The sequence below is a fragment of the Pleurodeles waltl genome, chromosome 2_1, assembly GCF_031143425.1.
Source record: "Pleurodeles waltl isolate 20211129_DDA chromosome 2_1, aPleWal1.hap1.20221129, whole genome shotgun sequence".
Lineage (NCBI taxonomy): Eukaryota > Metazoa > Chordata > Amphibia > Caudata > Salamandridae > Pleurodeles > Pleurodeles waltl.
Genome location: NC_090438.1, coordinates 49536129 through 49558246, shown reverse-complemented (window position 1 = coordinate 49558246; position 22118 = coordinate 49536129).

Below are 22118 nucleotides of genomic sequence, written 5' to 3'. Positions count from 1 at the left end.
GGGGGATGACATTAACAAGTGGTTTGCTGCACTTGAGAGGGCCTGTGTTGTACAGGGGGTCCCTCAAAGGCAGTGGGCTGCTATTCTATGGCTATCTGTAAAGTCCACTCCACAGAATTCCTTTTCTTTTCACAAGTTTTCTTTATTATGGTTGAAAAATCATAACACCTTCAGCAATCATAGACACATCCTTTTCTCTCTCCTCTCCAGATCCTTCTCCTCATCATTCCATTCCTGACCTCAGCTTACTACCTCATCACATTCTAGATTTCTTAAAGGAGATACTACAATGAATACTAAGATCTCCACACACCTCCCCCCTTTCATTAAAACAAAATAAATCAATATGAACACATTATAATTAACTATATACAATAATGTAAAATACCATACAAAAATATTTCAACGATTAAGTTTGCAAACATTCCCCACGTCCCATGTGGATCCATTTTCTAAGACCACCACATTTTTTTTTACATTCGACACACGTTGAGGAGGAAAATATTTGCTTTCTCCTTTGAGAACTATACCCTTCTTCCTTACCGCCACCCAATCTCCTTTTTGTATTGTACAAGATTTCACACCCATCCTCCTATTGTAATGTGTGGCATATTTTTCCTGCATCTTTTCAACTCTTGCCCTTATTGACTCTCTATCAACCATCACTCTGTTATTATTAGTCTTCAACCACACCGGGCACTCCACCACACCAGGTTCCCTTCCCTTTAATGACACAAAAGGTGACACTCCCGTTGTAGAATGAGGAGACGTTTGATAAGTCCATATCATTTTACTCAACTCTTTTCTCCATGGAAGTCGATTCGCCAGAGATAACTGTATATTTTCCATTATTAATCGGTTTACCCTCTCCACCAGACCATTGGCTTGCGGATGGAAAAGAGCTACCCTCTCATGTTTGATTCCAACTCTTCGTATATAATCAGTCATTTCTGATGATATAAATTGCACCCCATTATCGGATACAATGCATTTTGGAAAACCTTCCTCCATGAATACCTCCTCAAAGAATTCTATCACTACTGAAGTTTTCACGTGCCCAACTACCTTAGTAGTGAACCATTTAGAATGATAATCTACTAACACCAATATATATTTACACCCTACTCCCAAATTAGACATAGGCCCAATGAAATCTATAGCCAATTTTTCCCACGGACCACCAGGAAATTTCACAGGAGCCAGGGGTACATGCCTCAACACCTTGGTCTTATCGCTATTGGCACATGCCACACAGTTTTTTACTGCTTCTTCCACTTGCTTGTCCATCTCAGGCCACCAAAATGTCTGTCTCACCTTCCTTTTCATTGTTCCCCTGCCCAGATGTCCTTGATGGGTAATTTCAATAATGTGTTTACGTATATTAACAGGTGGAACAAGTTGATCTCTTCTTAATAATCTCCCATTGACTATACTTAGTTGATCCCTAATTCTAAAGTACCTTACCAAATCACAATCCAGCTCATCACCATTCTTCCAACCATTAATTACTCTTTCTTTCACGACTTGCATAGTTATGTTATGTTATGTTATTTTATTTTTGTACCGCGCACAGCTGCCCCAGCAAAGGGGCGTCCCGGCGCTTTGAGAAGGTAAACACAACACAGCACTAAAAGCGGGCAAAAGAAGATAAAACACAACAGATAAGCTTAGACAAATAAAAAGGTCTTAATAGCCCGCCTAAACTGAAGGAGCTCATCAATGGCCCGGATATGTGGAGGAAGAGAATTCCACCAACTCGCTGCCAGGACTCGAAAAGAGCGGCCCCCAATTCTGCTCAGCTTAAAGCGCGGAACCACTGCTAAGTTCTGGCCTAACGATCTAAGAGTGCGAGAGGGAACATAAGGAATCAGCAATTTCTCCATGATTTGCGGGGAAGTACCCTTTAAGATTTTAAATGCAAAACAGAGAACCTTAAATCTAATCCTCTGCTGCACAGGGAGCCAGTGGAGAGAGCGCAGAGTATTGGACACCGAACATCGCCTGGGGAGACCAGTCACCAGTCGGGCCGCAGCGTTTTGAACCCGCTGGAGCCGCCGAAATTCTGACTGGTTTATCCCCGCCAGTAGGGAGTTGGCATAGTCCAACCTAGACAGCACTGATGCTTGAACCACCAGCTGTCTTGTAGGTGCATCAAAGAATTTGAGGATAGGCCGAAGTCCTCTGATGATGCCATAGCAAGAAGCCGCCACCTTCTTGGTATGACAGATGAAACTCAGAGAAGAATCAAACCATACCCCCAAGTTTTTTATCTCTGCCGCTGGGAGGGGAGTCACACCCAACTCCGAAGGCCACCATTTATCATCCCACAAAACCACCTGTTTACCAACCACCATAATCTCCGTCTTTTTGGTGTTTAACTGGAGACAGTTGGATTTCATCCAGTTAGCCACTTCCCGCAGACCATCACAAAACCTGGGAGCCTCCAGGTCTGAGTCCCCACTCAGTGTGACCGCCAGCTGCGTATCATCTGCGTAGGATACCATGGTTAGGCCCCACCGCTTGACGACCGCAGCCAACGGTCTCACATACAGATTGAAAAGGGTGGGACTCAGTGAAGACCCCTGTGGGACTCCCTGGTCTAACGGGTAGAGTGACGACTTACCGGGCGGGATCGCCACCTGGAATGACCTATCCATAAGGAAGGAACGAAACCAGTGCAAGGCGGAGCCAGAAACGCCCACCTCCTCAAGACGCCGAATCAGAATTCCGTGCGAGACCGTGTCGAAGGCGGCACTAAGATCTAATAACAACAGTGCCGCCGTCCGACCGGAATCCATCACGGAGCGCAGATGCTCGACCATCGAGAGGAGGGCCGTCTCCGTACTATGACCCGCGCGGAACCCGTTCTGGGTAGGATCAAGAATGTTAAACCTACCAAGGTGGTCTGTAAGAGTGGCATTCACATGGGCCTCTGCTATTTTCGTGGCCCAAGGAAGAAGGGAGATAGGGCGGTAGCTTTCAGGTTTAAGGGGGTCAAGGGTCGCCTTCTTCAGAATTGGCGTAACTACTGCCTGCTTCCATCTAACGGGAACCACTCCAGAAGAAAGAGACAGGTTGATCAAGGACAGTACCGGGGAGCGGCAAACCGGTGCCAGAGTCTTAAGTTGGGCGGGTTTCAACGGGTCAGCCGGAGAGCCAGACTTAATTTTGGCGCTGAGATAGTCAAACATCTCCAGAGATAAGGGGGGTAAGATGGAAAGACATTCCCCCTCACCTAAGGTGCGACCAACCTGCTGTAGCATCAGGGAACCCGTTGGGAAAGTGCGATAGATGGCTTGCACTTTTTCATGAAAGAAAGAGGCCAAACCCTCACAATGTGAATCCGAGCATATTTCCCCTGCAATTACTCTCTTCGCCATCAGGTCCTTTAATACTTTAAAAATAAGTTTCGATGGATTGGTAGAATTCTGAAACTGTTGAGCATAAAAGGAGGCACGAGTTTGACACACTGCCCTGTGATAAATCTTGATTTTAGCAAGATAACATATTTTCAGATCAGAGTCATATGACTTCCTCCATAATCTTTCGGCCTGTCTACAGACCCTCTTAAGAGATGCCAAGGAAGTGTCATACCAAGGGCTCGGCTCCTTCCGGTGACACTTAGACCAACACATAGGAATCAGAGAATCGAGGGCACCAGAAATCCACTCACAGAAGGAGTCGTATCCACAATCGACCTCAGTGAGCGGACCTAAAGGAGCCTTCTCGAGCTGATGATAAAAATCCTCCAGACTTAATTTGTTCCAGTGTCGTTTAAGAACAAATCTATCCTGAGATACAAAAGGAGAGTCAGACAGAGAGCATGCCATTTTCACCAGCATGTGGTCTGTCCAGACCAACTGAGAGGAACCAAGAATTCTGAGACCTTCTAAATTTGTGAAGAACCAAGCCTCCCACTACCACGGGAAGAATATGACCACCTTTATGTGTGGGGAAGGTAATCATCTGCGAGAGCTGTAAAGCCTCAAGATCCGCCAAAAAGCTCCTAATAGTAGGTAAGGAAGGACAGTCCAAATGGAGATTAAGATCTCCCACAACATTAAAATTTGCGCATCCTAGTGCCTCTATGCTAATATACTCAGGAAGAGTAGCCCTAAAAACAGAATCACAGCCCGGAGGCCGGTAAATTAATAACCCAGAGAAGGTAAACTGATGACTAAACGCTATTTTAAATAGGGCACCCTCACACCCCAAAAGTTCAGCGGCTTTCCACTGACAGGGATAACACCGTTTGGTGACCATCGCAATACCTCCACCTCTAGTCGTACGATTTAAAGTAAAAATAGCATATTCTGGGGGAAAAGCTAAGTTAGTTATCGAGGAGTCATAGTTACATCACTAACTTCTGCCTGTTCCCACTCTTGTGCTGTTATAGCCATTTCTCCTAAAATAGTGCTCACCACATCTTTCGACTCCATTTCATGAAACTCACCATCATCCACTGGCGCTCTAGACAAGTAGTCCGCCACAACATTCTTATTACCTTTCACAAATTCCACAGTAAAGTTATAACCCAATACCGACAATAACCACTTGGAAATTCGCGGAGTAATACTACCTTCTAAACCCCGCCCCCCCTTTAAAAATGTAGGTAAGTGGCTTGTGGTCAGTCTTCAACTTAAAGGGTAAACCCCACAAATAAAATTTAAAATGGTTTATTCCCCAACAACAAGCCAGGGCCTCCCTCTCTATCACAGAATATGAAACTTCGGCGCCCTGCAACCTCCTGGATGCAAAACCAATGATGCGTTCTTCACCATCCTTAACTTGAGTTAACACAGCTCCAATACCTACATTACTAGCATCAGTTGTAAAAGCATCATTAAAAAAGTTTTTGCATATGAATCAAAAAGCATCATTAAAAAAGTTTTTGCATATGAATCAAATATTCCTAAAGTTGGAACCTTCGAAATATGATCTTTTAGTTCTTGAAAAGAGCATTTGCAACTATCATTCCACACATACGCTACTCCCTTTTTCATAAGTTTCCTTAATGGTTCAACTATTTCTGTAAAGTTCTTAACAAACCTGGAACAATATTCCGCAAGACCCAGAAATGACCTCAACTCTTCTTTTGACGCTGGTTCAGGAGCATGCTTGATTGCCAAAACAATGCTCTTCTTTGGCCTAATCCCATCTTTATTTATTGTGTGTCCTAAATATGTCACTTCCCTTTTTCGAATTTGACACTTCTCCCTCTTAATCGTTAGGCCATTTCTCTCTAACCTGTGCATTACTTCATGAAATAAAAGATCGTGATCAGATTCATTCTCCCCTACGATTAGTATATTATCTTGAAAACATAATACTCGAGTCATGTCACCAAAAATTTGTTCCATTATCCTTTGGAACACCGCAGACGCAGAGGCAAGTCCAAAGGGCATTCTCTTATATCTAAAAGCCCCTAGCGGTGTTACAAAAGATGTTAAATGTCGCGAATCAACATGCAGGCTTATTTGATGGTACGCCGAAGACATGTCCAAAACACTGAATATATTACCCTTCGCTTTCACTGATAACATTTCCGTAATATTTGGAAGAGGTTGACGATCAACCCATATACATTTGTTGAGGTCTCTAAGATCAATGCATAGGCGAATTTTTCCATCTTCCTTTGGTGCAACGACCACCGGAGCCAACCATTCCGAGGATTCTATTGGTTCGATGATGTCTTCCTTCAACAATTTTTCCAATTCTTGTTTTAATGGCTCCCTCATTAAATTTGGGACATTTCTTACCTTGTGTACAATAGGTGCAGTGTTCATTTTCACTATAATCTTATGCACAAATCCTCTCAAAAGACCCAATTTAGAAGAGAAAACTTCAGGATATCTTGCAACCAGATCATGTTCTGTTGGTTCCGTCACAACACCAATACTTATCTCCCCAGTAAGTGACACAGGTTCCTTTGCATTCGGATTTAAAATTATTCCAAGGTCCTTCTGATGGCGCCAACCAAGGAGATTTGTACCAAAGTCTGTAATGTACACTTTCCCTTGAATGGTTCTTCCCTTAAAGGAAATAGTCATGCAGCACATTCCTATAATCTCTATCTTTCTCCCTGCGTATCCCACAGCTCTTATATCAGGAATTATTAGATTTTTACGCGAAGAATCTGCCCATCCAAAATCAAATACTTCCTTTGAGATGAGGGTAAATAGGCTTCCCGAATCCACCAACAACTTTACCGGAAAACCATCTAAAATGGCTTGGATATGCGGCTTGTCCAGTGCTTCAGTGCTCTCCTTCTTGACCCCTTGAAGTGAAATCACCTCACAGTTGTGAGAGACCAATTCTCCATGAACCGTCAGGATTATATCTTCCATGGTCTCACATACGTCTTCTACCTCCTGAATCATCTTGTTATCCATGCCACATTTGAATCTGCAAACTTTGGCAAAATGCCCTTTTTTCCCACAATTGCGACAAATAGCATTCCTGGCACCACATGTTTTACTGGAAGCTATATGCCCTGGGGCGCCACATCGATAACATTTTATAACTCTCCATTCCTGTGTTTTACGTTTTTCCTCTTTACTGATTTTTACGTCGTCACCATTCTTATCACATCTATTCCATCGTGTTGCACCGCGAGGTTCCTCTTTTTTATTAACTTCTGCCACAACTGCTTGTTCAACCTGTATAGATTTTACATCCATTTCTTGCAGCCATACAGCCGCATGCTCCATTTTCTTAGCAATCAGTATTGCTTCCTCCAAGTTTGGATCCTTCATCAATAACTTTTCGCGTATTTTTTTGTCACTCGCACACCTCACAAGCTGGTCCCTTATTAGGGAATCCAGTAAATGATCGAATTCGCAAGATAGCCCCAGACCTCTTAGACTCGCTACATAGGATGCAATGTCTTCATCTCTTTGTTGTACTCTGGAAAAAAACTTATGACGTTGTAACACAAGATTCGTCTTTGGAATGAACTGTATGTCTAACATCTGTATAGACATCTCAAAGATGTTAGAAGGCTGACCGTCTCCCATTCCTAGGGATACCTCTGGTAAATTCTCATATATTCTTCTGCCCTCAATTCCAAGATGATGTAACAATATGGCTTGGCGTCTCGGAGGAGCATATCGATCACTCCCAATAGCTAACATATAAGTGTTAAAAATCTTCTTCCATTGTTTCCAGGGTATGGATGGATCACCTGGAGTTGCTAGGAACGGTGGTGGCGCTGATATACCTTGATCAACCATTATATATATATTCCTTAACACTATTTACTTGTCACTTTTTCCAGTTGTATATGTATGTTATTTTCACGTTTAAATTATGTATTTATTTTCAGATTTTCATATATTTATTTTACAAATAAAATAACTTATAGAAATAGTTTCACTTCAGTTTATCCTTTATTTTTCTTTCTTCACCATTCCAGGAATGAAATAGTCTTTTTTTTCTTTCCTTTTTTTTTTCCACTTCCTTTTTCCTCAGGTTCTACTTCCTTTTTGTTCTCCTCGTTCGGAGATGCAGGTAAGATTTCCTTTATTTTATTTTTTTATTTTAATTTCACACTGTGTGCTCCTTTTCCTGAAATTAGCGCGCGCTAGAGAAATGCGAGTTAAACACACTTCTCTGTACGCGTGTTGAAGGACATTTTTATAATTAGCTCGAGGCGGCGTACTGTGACGCACGCCTATCCATTTCTAACGCGTTGTAACAGCGCGTGTTGAAAGCTGCTCATTCAGTCGCGTCTTTCAAATGCTGCGCGCGAGCAGTCTTTAACGGCACAGTTTCTGAAAACGATTTCTATAAGGACAAAGTATCGCGTATTGACACGATTCTAGTATAAGAATTGCCGATTTAAAAGCAGTTTTAGAGCATGAAATAATATTATGAATTTTGTAGTTTTAAGTACCTTTTTCCTTCTTCACGTTTCCTCGAAGGCCAAAATGAATAACTGTTCATTTTAATCCAGGAGTGAAGGTGTTCTTTAGCCTGTCTCCTGCACAGGCCCTCGTCGCCAATGTAAAGTCCACTCCACAGAATTCCTCTTCTTTTCACAAGTTTTCTTTATTATGGTTGAAAAATCATAACACCTTCAGCAATCATAGACACATCCTTTTCTCTCTCCTCTCCAGATCCTTCTCCTCATCATTCCATTCCTGACCTCAGCTTACTACCTCATCACATTCTAGATTTCTTAAAGGAGATACTACAATGAATACTAAGATCTCCACACTATCTTTCAGTGGAAAGGGTAGGGATAGGCTCCTTACTGTGAAGGAAGGTGATGCCAATAATTTTACAGTTCTTAGGAATGCACTCCTAGATGGTTATGGCTTAACCACTGAACAGTACAGGATCAAGTTCAGAGAAACCAAAAAGGAGTCTTCACAAGACTGGGTAGGCTTTGTTGACCATTCAGTGAAGGCCTTGGAGGGGTGGTTACATGGCAGTAAAGTTTCTGACTATGAAAGCCTGCATAACTTAATCCTGAGAGAGCATATTCTTAATAATTGTGTGTCTGATTTGTTGCACCAGTACCTAGTGGACTCTGATCTGACCTCTCCCCAAGAATTGGGAAAGAAGGCAGACAAATGGGTCAGAACAAGGGTGAACAGAAAAGTTCATACAGGGGGTGGCAAGGATGGCAAGAAGTAGGATGGTAAGTCTTCTGACAAGGGTGGGGACAAATCTAAAAATGAGTCTTCATCAGGCCCACAAAAACACTCTGGTGGGGGGGGTGGGCCCAAATCCTCTTCAAATCAAAATAAAGAAAAGAAACCATGGTGCTATTTATGTAAAATAAAAGGCCATTGGAAAACTGATCCCAGTTGTCCAAAGAAAAGCACCAAGCCTCCCACTACCACAACCCCTACTGCTACACCTAGTGCCCCTAGTAATAGCAGTGGTGGTGGGAGCAAACCTAATAATAGCCAAACCAAGGGAGTAGCTGGGCTCACTTTTGGTAATTTAGTTGGGGTTGGTCTTGTTAGGGAGACCACAGAGGCTGTGCTAGTCTCTGAAGGTGCCATTGATTTGGCCACCCTGGTTGCTTGTCCCCTTAATATGGATAAGTACAAGCAACTTCCCCTAATAAATGGTGTTGAGGTTCAGGCCTACAGGGACACAGGTGCCAGTGTTACCATGGTAATAGAGAAACTGGTCCACCCTGAACAACACCTACTTGGTCACCAGTACCAAGTGACTGAAGCTCATAACAACACACTTAGCCACCCCATGGCTGTTGTAAATCTCAACTGGGGGGGGGGGTTACTGGTCCAAAGAAAGTTGTGGTTGCCTCAGATTTACCTGTAGACTGTCTACTGGGGAACGATTTAGAGACATCAGCTTGGTCAGAAGTGGAGTTGGAGGCTCATGCAGCAATGCTGGGCATTCCTGGGCATTTTTTTGCTTTAACAAGGGCTCAGGCCAAAAAGCAAAAAGGACAGGGTGACTTGGATCCTGGAACAATGGACCAAGTGCTCCCTAAAGCTAGGGCTAGTAAAGGTAAAACACTACCTACTATCCCTCCCTCTACAGTGGATTCAACTTCTGAGGAAGACGAATGTCCACCCTGTGCAGAACCTACCTGGAGGTAGACACTGCTGAGCTTTTGGGTGGAGGGGGGCCTGCCAGGGAGGAGCTGAGTGTGGCACAGCAGACCTGTCCCACACTAGAGGGTCTAAGACACAAAGCTGTCAATCAAGCAAATGGGGATGTCAGTGACTCTCACAGAGTTTACTGGGAGGACAGCCTCCTGTATACTGAAGCAAGGGATCCAAAACCTGGAGCTGCCAGGAGATTGGTGATTCCTCAGCAATACAGAGAGTTCCTCCTAACTCTAGCCCACGACATTCCCTTGGCTGGACATTTAGGGCAAATGAAAACTTGGGACAGGCTTGTCCCCTTGTTTCATTGGCCTAGAATGTCAGAGGACACAAAGGAATTTTGTAAGTCCTGTGAAACCTGTCAAGCCAGTGGCAAAACAGGTGGCACTCCAAAGGCTCCCCTTATTCCACTACCTGTGGTTGGGGTACCCTTTGAAAGGGTATGGGTTGACATAGTTGGCCCCCTTGACCCTCCTACTGCTTCAGGCAATAGGTTCATTTTGGTGGTAGTGGACCATGCCACCAGATATCCCGAAGCAATTCCTCTAAGGACCACTACAGCTCCTGCAGTAGCAAAGGCCCTCCTGGGAATCTTTTCCAGGGTGGGCTTCCCAAAAGAGGTGGTATCAGACAGGGGAAGCAATTTCATGTCTGCTTACTTAAAGGCCATGTGGAAGGAATGTGGTGTTACATACAAGTTCACCACACCCTATCATCCACAAACAAATGGACTGGTTGAGAGGTTTAATAAAACTCTCAAAGGAATGATAATGGGACTCCCTGAAAAACTCAGGAGGAGATGGGATGTCCTGTTACCTTGCCTCCTTTTTGCTTACAGGGAGGTACCCCAAAAAGGAGTGGGCTTCAGCCCCTTTGAACTCCTATTTGGACACCCTGTAAGAGGTCCTCTAACACTTGTTAAGGAGGGTTGGGAACAACCTTTAAAAGCTCCAAAGCAAGACATAGTGGACTATGTACTTGGCCTCAGATCTAGGATGGCTGAGTACATGAAAAAGGCCAGTAAAAACCTTCAGGCCAGCCAAGAGCTCCAAAAGCAATGGCATGACCAGAAGGCTGTTCTGATTCAGTACCAACCAGGGCAGAAAGTGTGGGTCTTGGAGCCTGTGGCCCCAAGAGCACTCCAAGACAAATGGAGTGGACCCCACATTATTGTTGAGAAAAAGGGAGAAGTCACCTACTTGGTTGACTTGGGCACTGCCAGGAGTCCCCTTAGGGTGCTCCATGTCAATCGCCTGAAACCCTACTATGACAGGGCTGATCTCACCCTGCTCATGGCAACAGATGAAGGACAGGAAGAAGAGAGTGACCCTCTCCCTGATCTCTTCTCTTCCACAGAACAAGATGCTCTAGTGGAAGGTGTAGTTTTGGCAGATTGTCTTACTGCTGAGCAGAAAGACCACTGCATAAATCTCCTGGGTCAGTTTTCTGAACTCTTTTCTAATGCGCCAGGCACCACTTCTTGGTGTGAGCACACTATAGATACTGGAGACAGCTTGCCTGTCAAAAGTAAGATCTATAGGCAGCCTGACCATGTCAGAGACTGCATAAAACAAGAGGTTCAGAAAATGCTTGAACTGGGAGTGGTTGAGCACTCTGAAAGTCCATGGGCCTCTCCTGTGGTACTTGTACCAAAACCTCATTCCAAAGATGGAAAGAAGGAAATGCGGTTTTGTGTAGATTATAGAGGTCTCAACCAGGTAACTAAAACTGATGCTCACCCTATACCCAGGGCAGATGAGCTAATAGATACACTGGCATCTGCCAACTATCTAAGCACCTTTGATTTGACTGCAGGGTATTGGCAGATCAAGTTATCAGAGGATGCTAAAGCAAAAAATTGTATTTTCAACCATTGGAGGGCACTACCAATTCACAGTAATGCCTTTTGGGTTGAAAAATGCACCTGCCACTTTTCAAAGGTTGGTGAATACAGTCCTGCAAGGGTTGGAGGCTTTTACTGCAGCATATCTAGATGATATAGCTGTCTTTAGCTCCACCTGGGATGATCACCTGGTCCACCTATGGAAAGTTTTGGAGGCCCTGCAAAAGGCAGGCCTCACTATCAAGGCTTCAAAGTGCCAGATAGGGCAGGGGAAAGTGGTTTATCTGGGACACCTGGTAGGTGGCGAACAGATTGCACCACTTCAGGGGGAAATCCAAACTATTATAGATTTGGTTCCCCCTACAACTCAGACCCAGGTGAGAGCCTTCTTAGGCCTCACTGGGTATTACAGGAGGTTCATAAAGAACTATGGCTCCATTGCAGCCCCTCTTAATGACCTCACATCGAAGAAAATGCCTAAAAAGGTATTGTGGACAGCTAGCTGTCAGAAAGCTTTTGAGGAGTTGAAGCTGGCCATGTGCTCTGCACCTGTCCTGAAAAGCCCCTGTTACTCCAAAAAATTCATTGTCCAAACTGATGCATCTGAATTAGGGGTAGGGGCAGTCTTATCACAACTTAATTCTGAGGGCCAGGATCAACCTGTTGCTTTTATTAGCAGGAGGTTGACCCCTAGAGAAAAGCGTTGGTCTGCCATAGAGAGGGAGGCCTTTGCTGCGGTCTGGGCACTGAAGAAGTTGAGGCCATACCTGTTTGGCACTCACTTCATTGTTCAGACAGACCACAAACCTCTACTTTGGCTAAAACAAATGAAAGGTGAAAATCCTAAATTGTTGAGGTGGTCCATATCCCTACAGGGAATGGACTATACAGTGGAACATAGACCTGGGAGTACTCACTCCAATGCAGATGGACTCTCCAGATATTTCCACTTAGACAATGAAGACTCATCAGGTCATGGCTAGTCTTATTGTCCTTCGTATGGGGGGGGGTTGTGTAGGGAAGTACCATCTTGCCTGGCATGTTACCCCATATTTCACTGTATATATGTTGTTTTAGTTGTATGTGTCACTGGGACCCTGCCAGCCAGGGCCCCAGTGCTCATAAGTGTGCCCAGTATGTGTTACCTGTGTTATGACTAACTGTCTCACTGAGGCTCTGCTAACCAGAACCTCAGTGGTTATGCTCTCTCATTTCTTTCCAAATTGTCACTAACAGGCTAGTGACCATTTTCACCAATTTACATTGGCATACTGGAACACCCTTATAATTCCCTAGTATGTGGTACTGAGGTACCCAGGGTATTGGGGTTCCAGGAGATCCCTATGGGCTGCAGCATTTCTTTTGCCACCCGTAGGGAGCTCTGACAATTCTTACACAGGCCTGCCACTGCAGCCTGAGTGAAATAACGTCCACGTTATTTCACAGCCATTTGCCACTGCACTTAAGTAACTTATAAGTCACCTATATGTCTAACGTTTACCTGGTAAAGGTTGGGTGCTAAGTTACTTAGTGTGTGGGCACCCTGGCACTAGCCAAGGTGCCCCCACATTGTTCAGGGAAAATTCCCCGGACTTTGTGAGTGCGGGGACACCATTACACGCGTGCACTATACATAGGTCACTACCTATGTATAGCTTCACAATGGTAACTCCGAACATGGCCATGTAACATGTCTAAGATCATGGAATTGCCCCCCTAATGCCATCCTGGCATTGGTGAGACAATCCCATGATCCCCCGGGTCTCTAGCACAGACCCGGGTACTGCCAAACTGCCTTTCCTGGGGTTTCACTGCAGCTGCCAACCCCTCAGACAGGTTTCTGCCCTCCTGGGGTCCAGCCAGGCTTGGCCCAGGAAGGCAGAACAAAGGACTTCCTCAGAGAGAGGGTCTTACACCCTCTCCCTTTGGAAAAAGGTGTTAGGGATGGGGAGGAGTAGCCTCCCCCAGCCTCTGGAAATGCTTTCATGGGCACAGATGGTGCCCATTTCTGCATAAGCCAGTCTACACCGGTTCAGGGATCCCCCAGCCCTGCTCTGGCACGAAACTGGACAAAGGAAAGGGGAGTGACCACTCCCCTGACCTGAACCTCCCCTGGGAGGTGCCCAGAGCTCCTCCAGTGTGCTCCAGACCTCTGCCATCTTGGAAACAGAGGTGCTGCTGGCACACTGGACTGCTCTGAGTGGCCAGGGCCAGCAGGTGACGTCAGAGACTCCTTCTGATAGGCTCCTCAGGTGTTGCTAGCCTATCCTCTCTCCTAAGTAGCCAAACCTCCTTTTCTGGCTATTTAGGGTCTCTGCTTTGGGGAATTCTTTAGATAACGAATGCAAGAGCTCATCAGAGTTCCTCTGCATCTCTCTCTTCACCTTCTGCCAAGGAATCGACTGCTGACCGCGCTGGAAGCCTGCAAAACTGCAACAAAGTAGCAAAGACGACTACTGCGACCTTGTAACGCTGATCCTGCTGCCTTCTCGACTGTTTTCCTGGTGGTGCATGCTGTGGGGGTAGTCTGCCTCCTCTCTGCACTAGAAGCTCCGAAGAAATCTCCCGTGGGTCGACGGAATCTTCCCCCTGCAACCACAGGCACCAAAGAACTGCTTCACCGGTCCTCTGGGGCCCCTCTCTGCACGACGAGCGTGGTCCCTGGAACTCAGCAACTCTGTCCAAGTGACTCCCACAGTCCAGTGACTCTTCAGTCCAAGTTTGGTGGAGGTAAGTCCTTGCCTCCCCACGCTAGACTGCATTGCTGGGTACCGCGTGATTTGCAGCTGCTCCGGCTCCTGTGCACTCTTCCAGGATTTCCTTTGTGCACAGCCAAGCCTGGGTGCCCGACACTCTAACCTGCAGTGCACGACCTCCTGAGTTGTCCTCCGGCGTCGTGGGACCTTCTTTTGTGACTTCGGGTGAGCTCCGGTTCACTCCACTTTGTAGTGCCTGTTCCAGCACTTCTGCGGGTGCTGCCTGCTCCTGAGTGGGCTCCTTGTCTTGCTGGGCGCCCCCTCTGTCTCCTCACGCAATTGGCGATATCCTGGTCCCTCCTGGGCCACAGCAGCATCCAAAAACCCTAACCGTGACCCTTCCAGCTAGCAAGGCTTGTTTGCGGTCTAGCTGCACGAAAACACCTCTGCAAGCTTCTTCACGACGTGGGACATTCATCCTCCAAAGGGGAAGTTTCTAGCCCTCTTTGTTCTTGCAGAATCCACAGCTTCTACCATCCGGTGGCAGCTTCTTTGCACCCACAGCTGGCATTTCCTGGGCATCTGCCCACTCCCGACTTGATCGTGACTTTTGGACTTGGTCCCCTTGTTCCACAGGTACTCTTGTCTGGAAATCCATCGTTGTTGCATTGCTGGTGTTGGTCTTTCTTGCAGAATTCCCCTATCACGACTTCTGTGCTCTCTGGGGAACTTAGGTGCACTTTGCACCAACTTTTCAGGGTCTTGGGGTGGGCTATTTTTCTAACCCTCACTGTTTTCTTATAGTCCCAGCGACCCTCTACGAGCTCACATAGGTTTGGGGTCCATTCGTGGTTCGCATTCCACTTCTAGAGTATATGGTTTGTGTTGCCCCTATCCCTATGTGCTCCCATTGCATTCTATTGTGACTATACATTGTTTGCACTGTTTTCTATTGCTACTACTGCATATTTTGGTATTGTGTACATATATCTTGTGTATATTTGCTCTCCTCATACTGAGGGTACTCACTGAGATACTTTGGCATATTGTCATAAAAATAAAGTACCTTTATTTTTAGTATATCTGTGTATTGTGTTTTCTTATGATATTGTGCATATGACACCAGTGGTATAGTGGGAGCTTTGCATGTCTCCTAGTTCAGCCTAAGCTGCTCTGCTAAGCTACCATTTTCTATCAGCCTAAGCTGCTAGACACCTCTTCTACACTAATAACGGATAACTGGACCTGGTGCAGAGTGTAAGTACCCCTTGGTACCACTACAAACCAGGCCAGCCTCCTACATGGGGGCACAGCAAAGTGCTTCCCAGGGGCTGTTGATGATGAAATATGAAGTACTCTTCATGCACTGATCCTGCAGGAGTACAGAATGAAGCCCTCTCCCTGCACCAGGTAGCAACCAGTAAAGGAAAATGTAGCGCTCCTCAGGTAATAGACTTGCAGAGAGACCAGGAACAAAACCGGTGCACCCCATGCAACCCACACTCTGGGCTTCCTGTAAACAAACACTGGGGCACACAGGACCAGGCAGGCAAGCACATCAGGACAAACAGTGGTGGTTCCTCCTGGCAGTCCACCAGTGCCAGGGAAGTCTAAGTCAAGGAGTATTGGCAGCAGGGCAACAAACAGAAGTGCAGTCCAGATGAGTCCTTTGTGCAGTCCAGTAGTTCTTCTGACAGACGTCTGGTCCCAGTTCCAAAAGTTCTCTAAAAATCAGGGGGCTACAGCCCCTCTACTTAAACTCAAAATACCCAGCTTCTAGAAGGTGGCAGAAGGTTCCAGCCAGATCCGACCAGTTCTAGGAATTTCCCTTCTCCCCTACTGTTGCTCCAGACTCTAGTAGGGGGTGAACGAACCCTTTGAGTGAGTGCAGGACACAGCCTATACAAGTGTAAAGTGCCCCCCCACTGCCTCTCTCCCAGCCCAGGAAGACCATCAGTATGCAGATGTAACCCTGTCCCACCTACGCCTCCCTGATGGATGGCTGTCTTGGAAGTATGCTCAAAGTGAAGCTGTCACTCTGCCCTAGACGTGCAGAGCACCAGAGTTATAAGCACAAGGAAATGCCCACTTTCTAAATGTGGCATTTCTAAAATGGTAGTGTAAAATCAATCTACACCAGTAAGCACAATTTCTCACTAACACTCCAACCATACCAAACATGCCCATGCTACTCCTTATAGATCAGAAATTACCACTTAGACAAAAAGAAGGGAATTCAAAATGCAAGCCTATGAGAGGAGCAGCACTCACAGTAGTGAGAAACTAAATAGGTTTGTTTGTCACTACTAGGACTTGTGAGAAATAAAGAGATATGTCCTACCTTTTACATATACAGCATCCTGCTCATAGGGCTATGTAGGGCCTATCTTAGTGGCAACTTAGGTGTAGTGAAAAGAGTGTCTAGGTCTTGGCAAGTAGTTTGACTTGCCACGTCAGTGTGGCATGAAATTACACATGCAGGCCCTGCAGTGGCAGGCCTGTGACAGGTTTGAAAGGCTACTTCAGTGGGTGGCGCAATCTACGCTGCAAGACCACTAGTAGTATTTAATTTACAAGCCCTTGTCCACTTTACAAGGGACTTACAGGTAAATTAAATAAGCCAAACAGGTCTAAACCAATTATACCAATTTTTCGGCGACAGACCACATGCACTTTAGCACTGATTAGCAGTGGTAAAGTGTCCAGAGTCCTGAAGCCAACAAAACGACAGTCAAAAAAATAGGAGGAGAAAGGCAAAATGTTTGAGGATAACCCCACAGAAAGGGCCATTTTCAACAGACCTCATTTTCATTTGATAAACAGAATTTTTGGAGAATTGGCAAAAAAGCTCATTCGTCAGAAATACCTTTGCAAAAACTGTTTCTAAAGTGCTTTGTATTGAAATCTGTAGAAGATGGTTTTTAGTTGCCAAATCAATCATTCCCTTTTTAAAAGCTCTTTGTTAGTAGTCTATAAACATTAACAATTGTAGTAAAACATGTAAGTGCACAAGGGATTGGTTAATCCTTATCGTCAACACTGTGAAGAGACTTTCCGAGGCCAGGCTCATCAAGATGCAAACCAGTGGGAGCCATTTTAAAACCACTGTTGAAATCATTATTTAAAAAAACAGAGCTGAACAAAAGTGTGACACAATTTATTAGAATGTATAGAGGAAGACCTCAAAGCTACAAAATTATATCAGAAAATGTTTTTATGTTTGACCCTATGGGCATGTCACACAGGAATATTCCAAGCAGCCTGTGCAGCTCTCAGGAGCTTAGCTGTGCACCTGCTGTTATTCTTTCTGAGAAATTGGTCATGTGATTGAGACAAGAAAACTTTTGTATAACGGTTTAGAGTTATGCCTTTACTCAACTCAAACAGAGAGGTTCCATTTGCTGGTTCAAGGGATCACCTTCTTAGTATAGACTATTAAAAAAACAGTTTACAGACTCAATGCAAACTAGGGTCAGAGATTGCTTCTACAGTGGTCAGGAGGTGTGCTGTGGTGTCGGAAGTGTGCTGTGGTGTCACTATAGCAGTTTGGGTCAGATAATGTCATTGTCGCTACAATAAAGCAGTGTCCTGTGGTATTAATGAGGTCAAGCAGAGTCCTGCTGTGTAACTGAGGTCAGAGTCCCGTGGGGTAACAAAGGTCAGGCAGGGTCCTGTGGTGTAACTGACGTCAGAGTCCTGTGGTGTAACTGAGGTCAGGCAGAGGCCTATGGTTTAACTTAGGTCAGGCAGAGTCCTAGGGTATCACTGAGGGCAAGTCCTGCTGTGTAACTGAGGCCAGAATCCTGAGGGGTAACTAAGGTCAGGCAAAGTCCTGTGGTGTAACTGGCGTCAGAATTCTGTGGTGTAACTGAGGTCAGGCAGAGTCCTGTGGTGTAACTGTGGTCAGAATCCTGTGGTGTAATTGTGGTCAGAGTCCTGTGGTGTAACTGAGGTCAGAGTCCTGTGGTGTAACTATGATCAGGCAGAGTCCCGTGGTGTAACTGTGTTCAGAGTCCTGTGGTGTAATTGTGGTCAGAGTCCTGTGGTGTAACTGAGGTCAGGCAGAGTCCTGTGGTGTAACTGAGGTCAGGCAGTGTCCTGTGATGTAACTGAGGTCAGAGTCCTGTGGTGTAACTGAGGTCAGGCAGAGCCCTGTGGTGTAATTGAGCTCAGATTCCCGTGGTGCATCTGAGGTCAGGCAGAGCCCTGTGGTTTCACTGTGGTCAGAGTCCTGTGGTGTAATTGTGGTCAGAGTCCTGTGGTGTAACTGAGGTCAGAGTCCTGTGGTGTAACTATGATCAGGCAGAGTCCCGTGGTGTAACTGTGTTCAGAGTCCTGTGGTGTAATGGTGGTCAGAGTCCTGTGGTGTAACTGAGGTCAGGCAGTGTCCTGTGGTGTAACTGAGGTCAGAGTCCTGTGGTGTAACTGAGGTCAGGCAGTGTCCTGTGATGTAACTGAGGTCAGAGTCCTGTGGTGTAACTGAGGTCAGGCAGAGCCCTGTGGTGTAATTGAGCTCAGATTCCCGTGGTGCATCTGAGGTCAGGCAGAGCCCTGTGGTTTCACTGTGGTCAGAGTCCTGTGGTGTAACTGTGGTCAGGCAGGGAGAGTCCTGTGGTGTGACTGAGGTCAGAGTACTGTGGCTTAACTGAGGTCAGAGTCCTGTGGTGTAACTGAGGTCAGGCAGAGCCCTGTGGTGTAACTGAGGTAAAACAGAGCCCTTTGGTGTAACCAAGATCATAGTCCTGTGTTGTAACTGAAGTCAGGCATAGTCCTTTGGTGTAAATGGGGTCAGGCATAGTCCTTTGGTGTAAATGTGGTGAGGCAGAGCCCTGTGGTGTAACTGAGGTCGGTGTCCTGTGGATTAACTGAGGTCAGGGAGGGTCCTGTAACATTGCTGTGTCAAACAGGGTCCTCTGATGCCTCCACATTCAGCGGGGATCCTGTGATTTCACTGAGGCCAGTCAGGACCCTGTGGTTTCAGTGAGGCCAGGCAGGATCCCGTTGTTTCACTGACACAACCAGGATTGTGTGGTTTCACTGAGGTCAGGCAGTGTGCTGTGGTTTCACTGAGGCCATGCAGGATTCTGTGGTTTCACTGAGGCCAAGCAGGGTCCTGTAGTTTCACTGAGGCCAGGCAGGATCCTGTGGTTTCACTGAGGCCAGGCAGGGTACTGTGGTTTGCTTGATTTCACTGATGCCTGGCAGGATCCTGTGGTTTCACTGAGGCCAGACAGGGTCCTGTGGTTTGTCTGGTTTCAATGAGGTCTGGCAGGATCCTGTGGTTTGACTGACGCCAAGCAGGATCCTGTGGTTTCACTGAAGCCAGACAGAGTTAAACCACAGGGCTTTGCCTGACCTCAGTGAAACCACAGGATCCTTCCTGTGGTTTCACTGAGGTCAGGCAAAGCCCTGTGGTTTAACGAAGGCCAGGCAGAGTCCTGTGGTGTAACTGTGGTCAGGCAGAGTCCTGTGGTGTAACTGTGGTCAGATTCCTGTGCTGTAACTGTGGTCAGAGTCCTGTGGTGAAACTGAGGTTAGGCAGAGACCTGTGGTGTAACCGAGGTTAGGTAGAGCCCTGTGGTTTAACTGTGGTCAGAGTACTATGGTGTAACTGAGGTCAGAGTCCTGTGCTGTAACTGTGGTCAGGCAGTATCCTGTGACACAACTGAGGTCAGGCAGAGCCCCGTGGTGTAACAGAGGTCAGGCAGAGTCTTGTGCTGTAACTGTAGCCAGGCAGTGACCTGTGGTGGAACTGAGGTCAGGCAGAGCCCTGTGGTGTAACTGAGGTCAAACAGAGCCCTTAGGTGTAACTGAGGTCATAGTCCTGTGTTGTAACTGAAGTCAGGCATAGTCCTTTGGTGTAAATGAGGTCAGGCAGAGTCCTGTGGTGTAACTGAGGTCGGTGTCCTGTGGATTAACTGAGGTCAGGGAGGGTCCTGTAACATTGCTGTGTCAAACAGGGTCCTCTGATGCCTCCACATTCAGCAGGGATCCTGTGATTTCACTGAGGCCAGTCAGGACCCTGTGGTTTCAGTGAGGCCAGGCAGGATCCTGTTGTTTCACTGAGGCCCGGAAGGATCCTGTGGTTTGACTGAGGCCCGGCAAGGTCCTGTGGTTTCACTGACACAACCAGGATTGTGTGGTTTCACTGAGGTCAGGCAGGGTGCTGTGGTTTCACTGAGGCCAAGCAGGATTCTGTGTTTTCACTGAGGCCAGGCAGGGCCCTGTGCTTTAACTGAGGCCAGGCAGGGTCCTGTGGTGTAGCTGAGGTCAGGCAGAGCCCTGTGGCGTAACTGAGGTCAGGGTGGGTCCTGTAACATTGCAGTGTCACACAGGGCCCTCTGGTGCCTCCACATTCAAGTGGGATCCTGTGGTTTCACTGAGGCCAGGCAGGGTCCTGTGGTTTCACTGAGGCCAGGCAGGATCCTGTGGTTTCACTGAGGCCAGGCAGGGCCCTGTGGTTTGCTTGATTTCACTGATGCCTGGCAGGATCCTGTGGTTTCACTGAGGCCAGACAGGGTCCTGTGGTTTGTCTGGTTTCAATGAGGTCTGGCAGGATCCTGTGGTTTGACTGACGCCAAGCAGGATCCTGTGGTTTCACTGAAGCCAGACAGAGTTAAACCACAGGGCTTTGCCTGACCTCAGTGAAACCACAGGATCCTTCCTGTGGTTTCACTGAGGTCAGGCAAAGCCCTGTGGTTTAACGAAGGCCAGGCAGAGTCCTGTGGTGTAACTGTGGTCAGGCAGAGTCCTGTGGTGTAACTGTGGTCAGATTCCTGTGCTGTAACTGTGGTCAGAGTCCTGTGGTGAAACTGAGGTTAGGCAGAGACCTGTGGTGTAACCGAGGTTAGGTAGAGCCCTGTGGTTTAACTGTGGTCAGAGTACTATGGTGTAACTGAGGTCAGAGTCCTGTGCTGTAACTGTGGTCAGGCAGTATCCTGTGACACAACTGAGGTCAGGCAGAGCCCCGTGGTGTAACAGAGGTCAGGCAGAGTCTTGTGCTGTAACTGTAGCCAGGCAGTGACCTGTGGTGGAACTGAGGTCAGGCAGAGCCCTGTGGTGTAACTGAGGTCAAACAGAGCCCTTAGGTGTAACTGAGGTCATAGTCCTGTGTTGTAACTGAAGTCAGGCATAGTCCTTTGGTGTAAATGAGGTCAGGCAGAGTCCTGTGGTGTAACTGAGGTCGGTGTCCTGTGGATTAACTGAGGTCAGGGAGGGTCCTGTAACATTGCTGTGTCAAACAGGGTCCTCTGATGCCTCCACATTCAGCAGGGATCCTGTGATTTCACTGAGGCCAGTCAGGACCCTGTGGTTTCAGTGAGGCCAGGCAGGATCCTGTTGTTTCACTGAGGCCCGGAAGGATCCTGTGGTTTGACTGAGGCCCGGCAAGGTCCTGTGGTTTCACTGACACAACCAGGATTGTGTGGTTTCACTGAGGTCAGGCAGGGTGCTGTGGTTTCACTGAGGCCAAGCAGGATTCTGTGTTTTCACTGAGGCCAGGCAGGGCCCTGTGCTTTAACTGAGGCCAGGCAGAGTCCTGTGGTGTAGCTGAGGTCAGGCAGAGCCCTGTGGCGTAACTGAGGTCAGGGTGGGTCCTGTAACATTGCAGTGTCACACAGGGCCCTCTGGTGCCTCCACATTCAAGTGGGATCCTGTGGTTTCACTGAGGCCAGGCAGGATCCTGTGGTTTCACTGAGGCCAGGCAGGGCCCTGTGGTTTGCTTGATTTCACTGATGCCTGGCAGGATCCTGTGGTTTCACTGAGGCCAGACAGGGTCCTGTGGTTTGTCTGGTTTCAATGAGGTCTGGCAGGATCCTGTGGTTTGACTGACGCCAAGCAGGATCCTGTGGTTTCACTGAAGCCAGACAGGATCCTGTGGTTTCACTGAGGTCAGGCAAAGCCCTGTGGTTTAACGAAGGCCAGGCAGAGTCCTGTGGTGTAACTGTGGTCAGGCAGAGTCCTGTGGTGTAACTGTGGTCAGATTCCTGT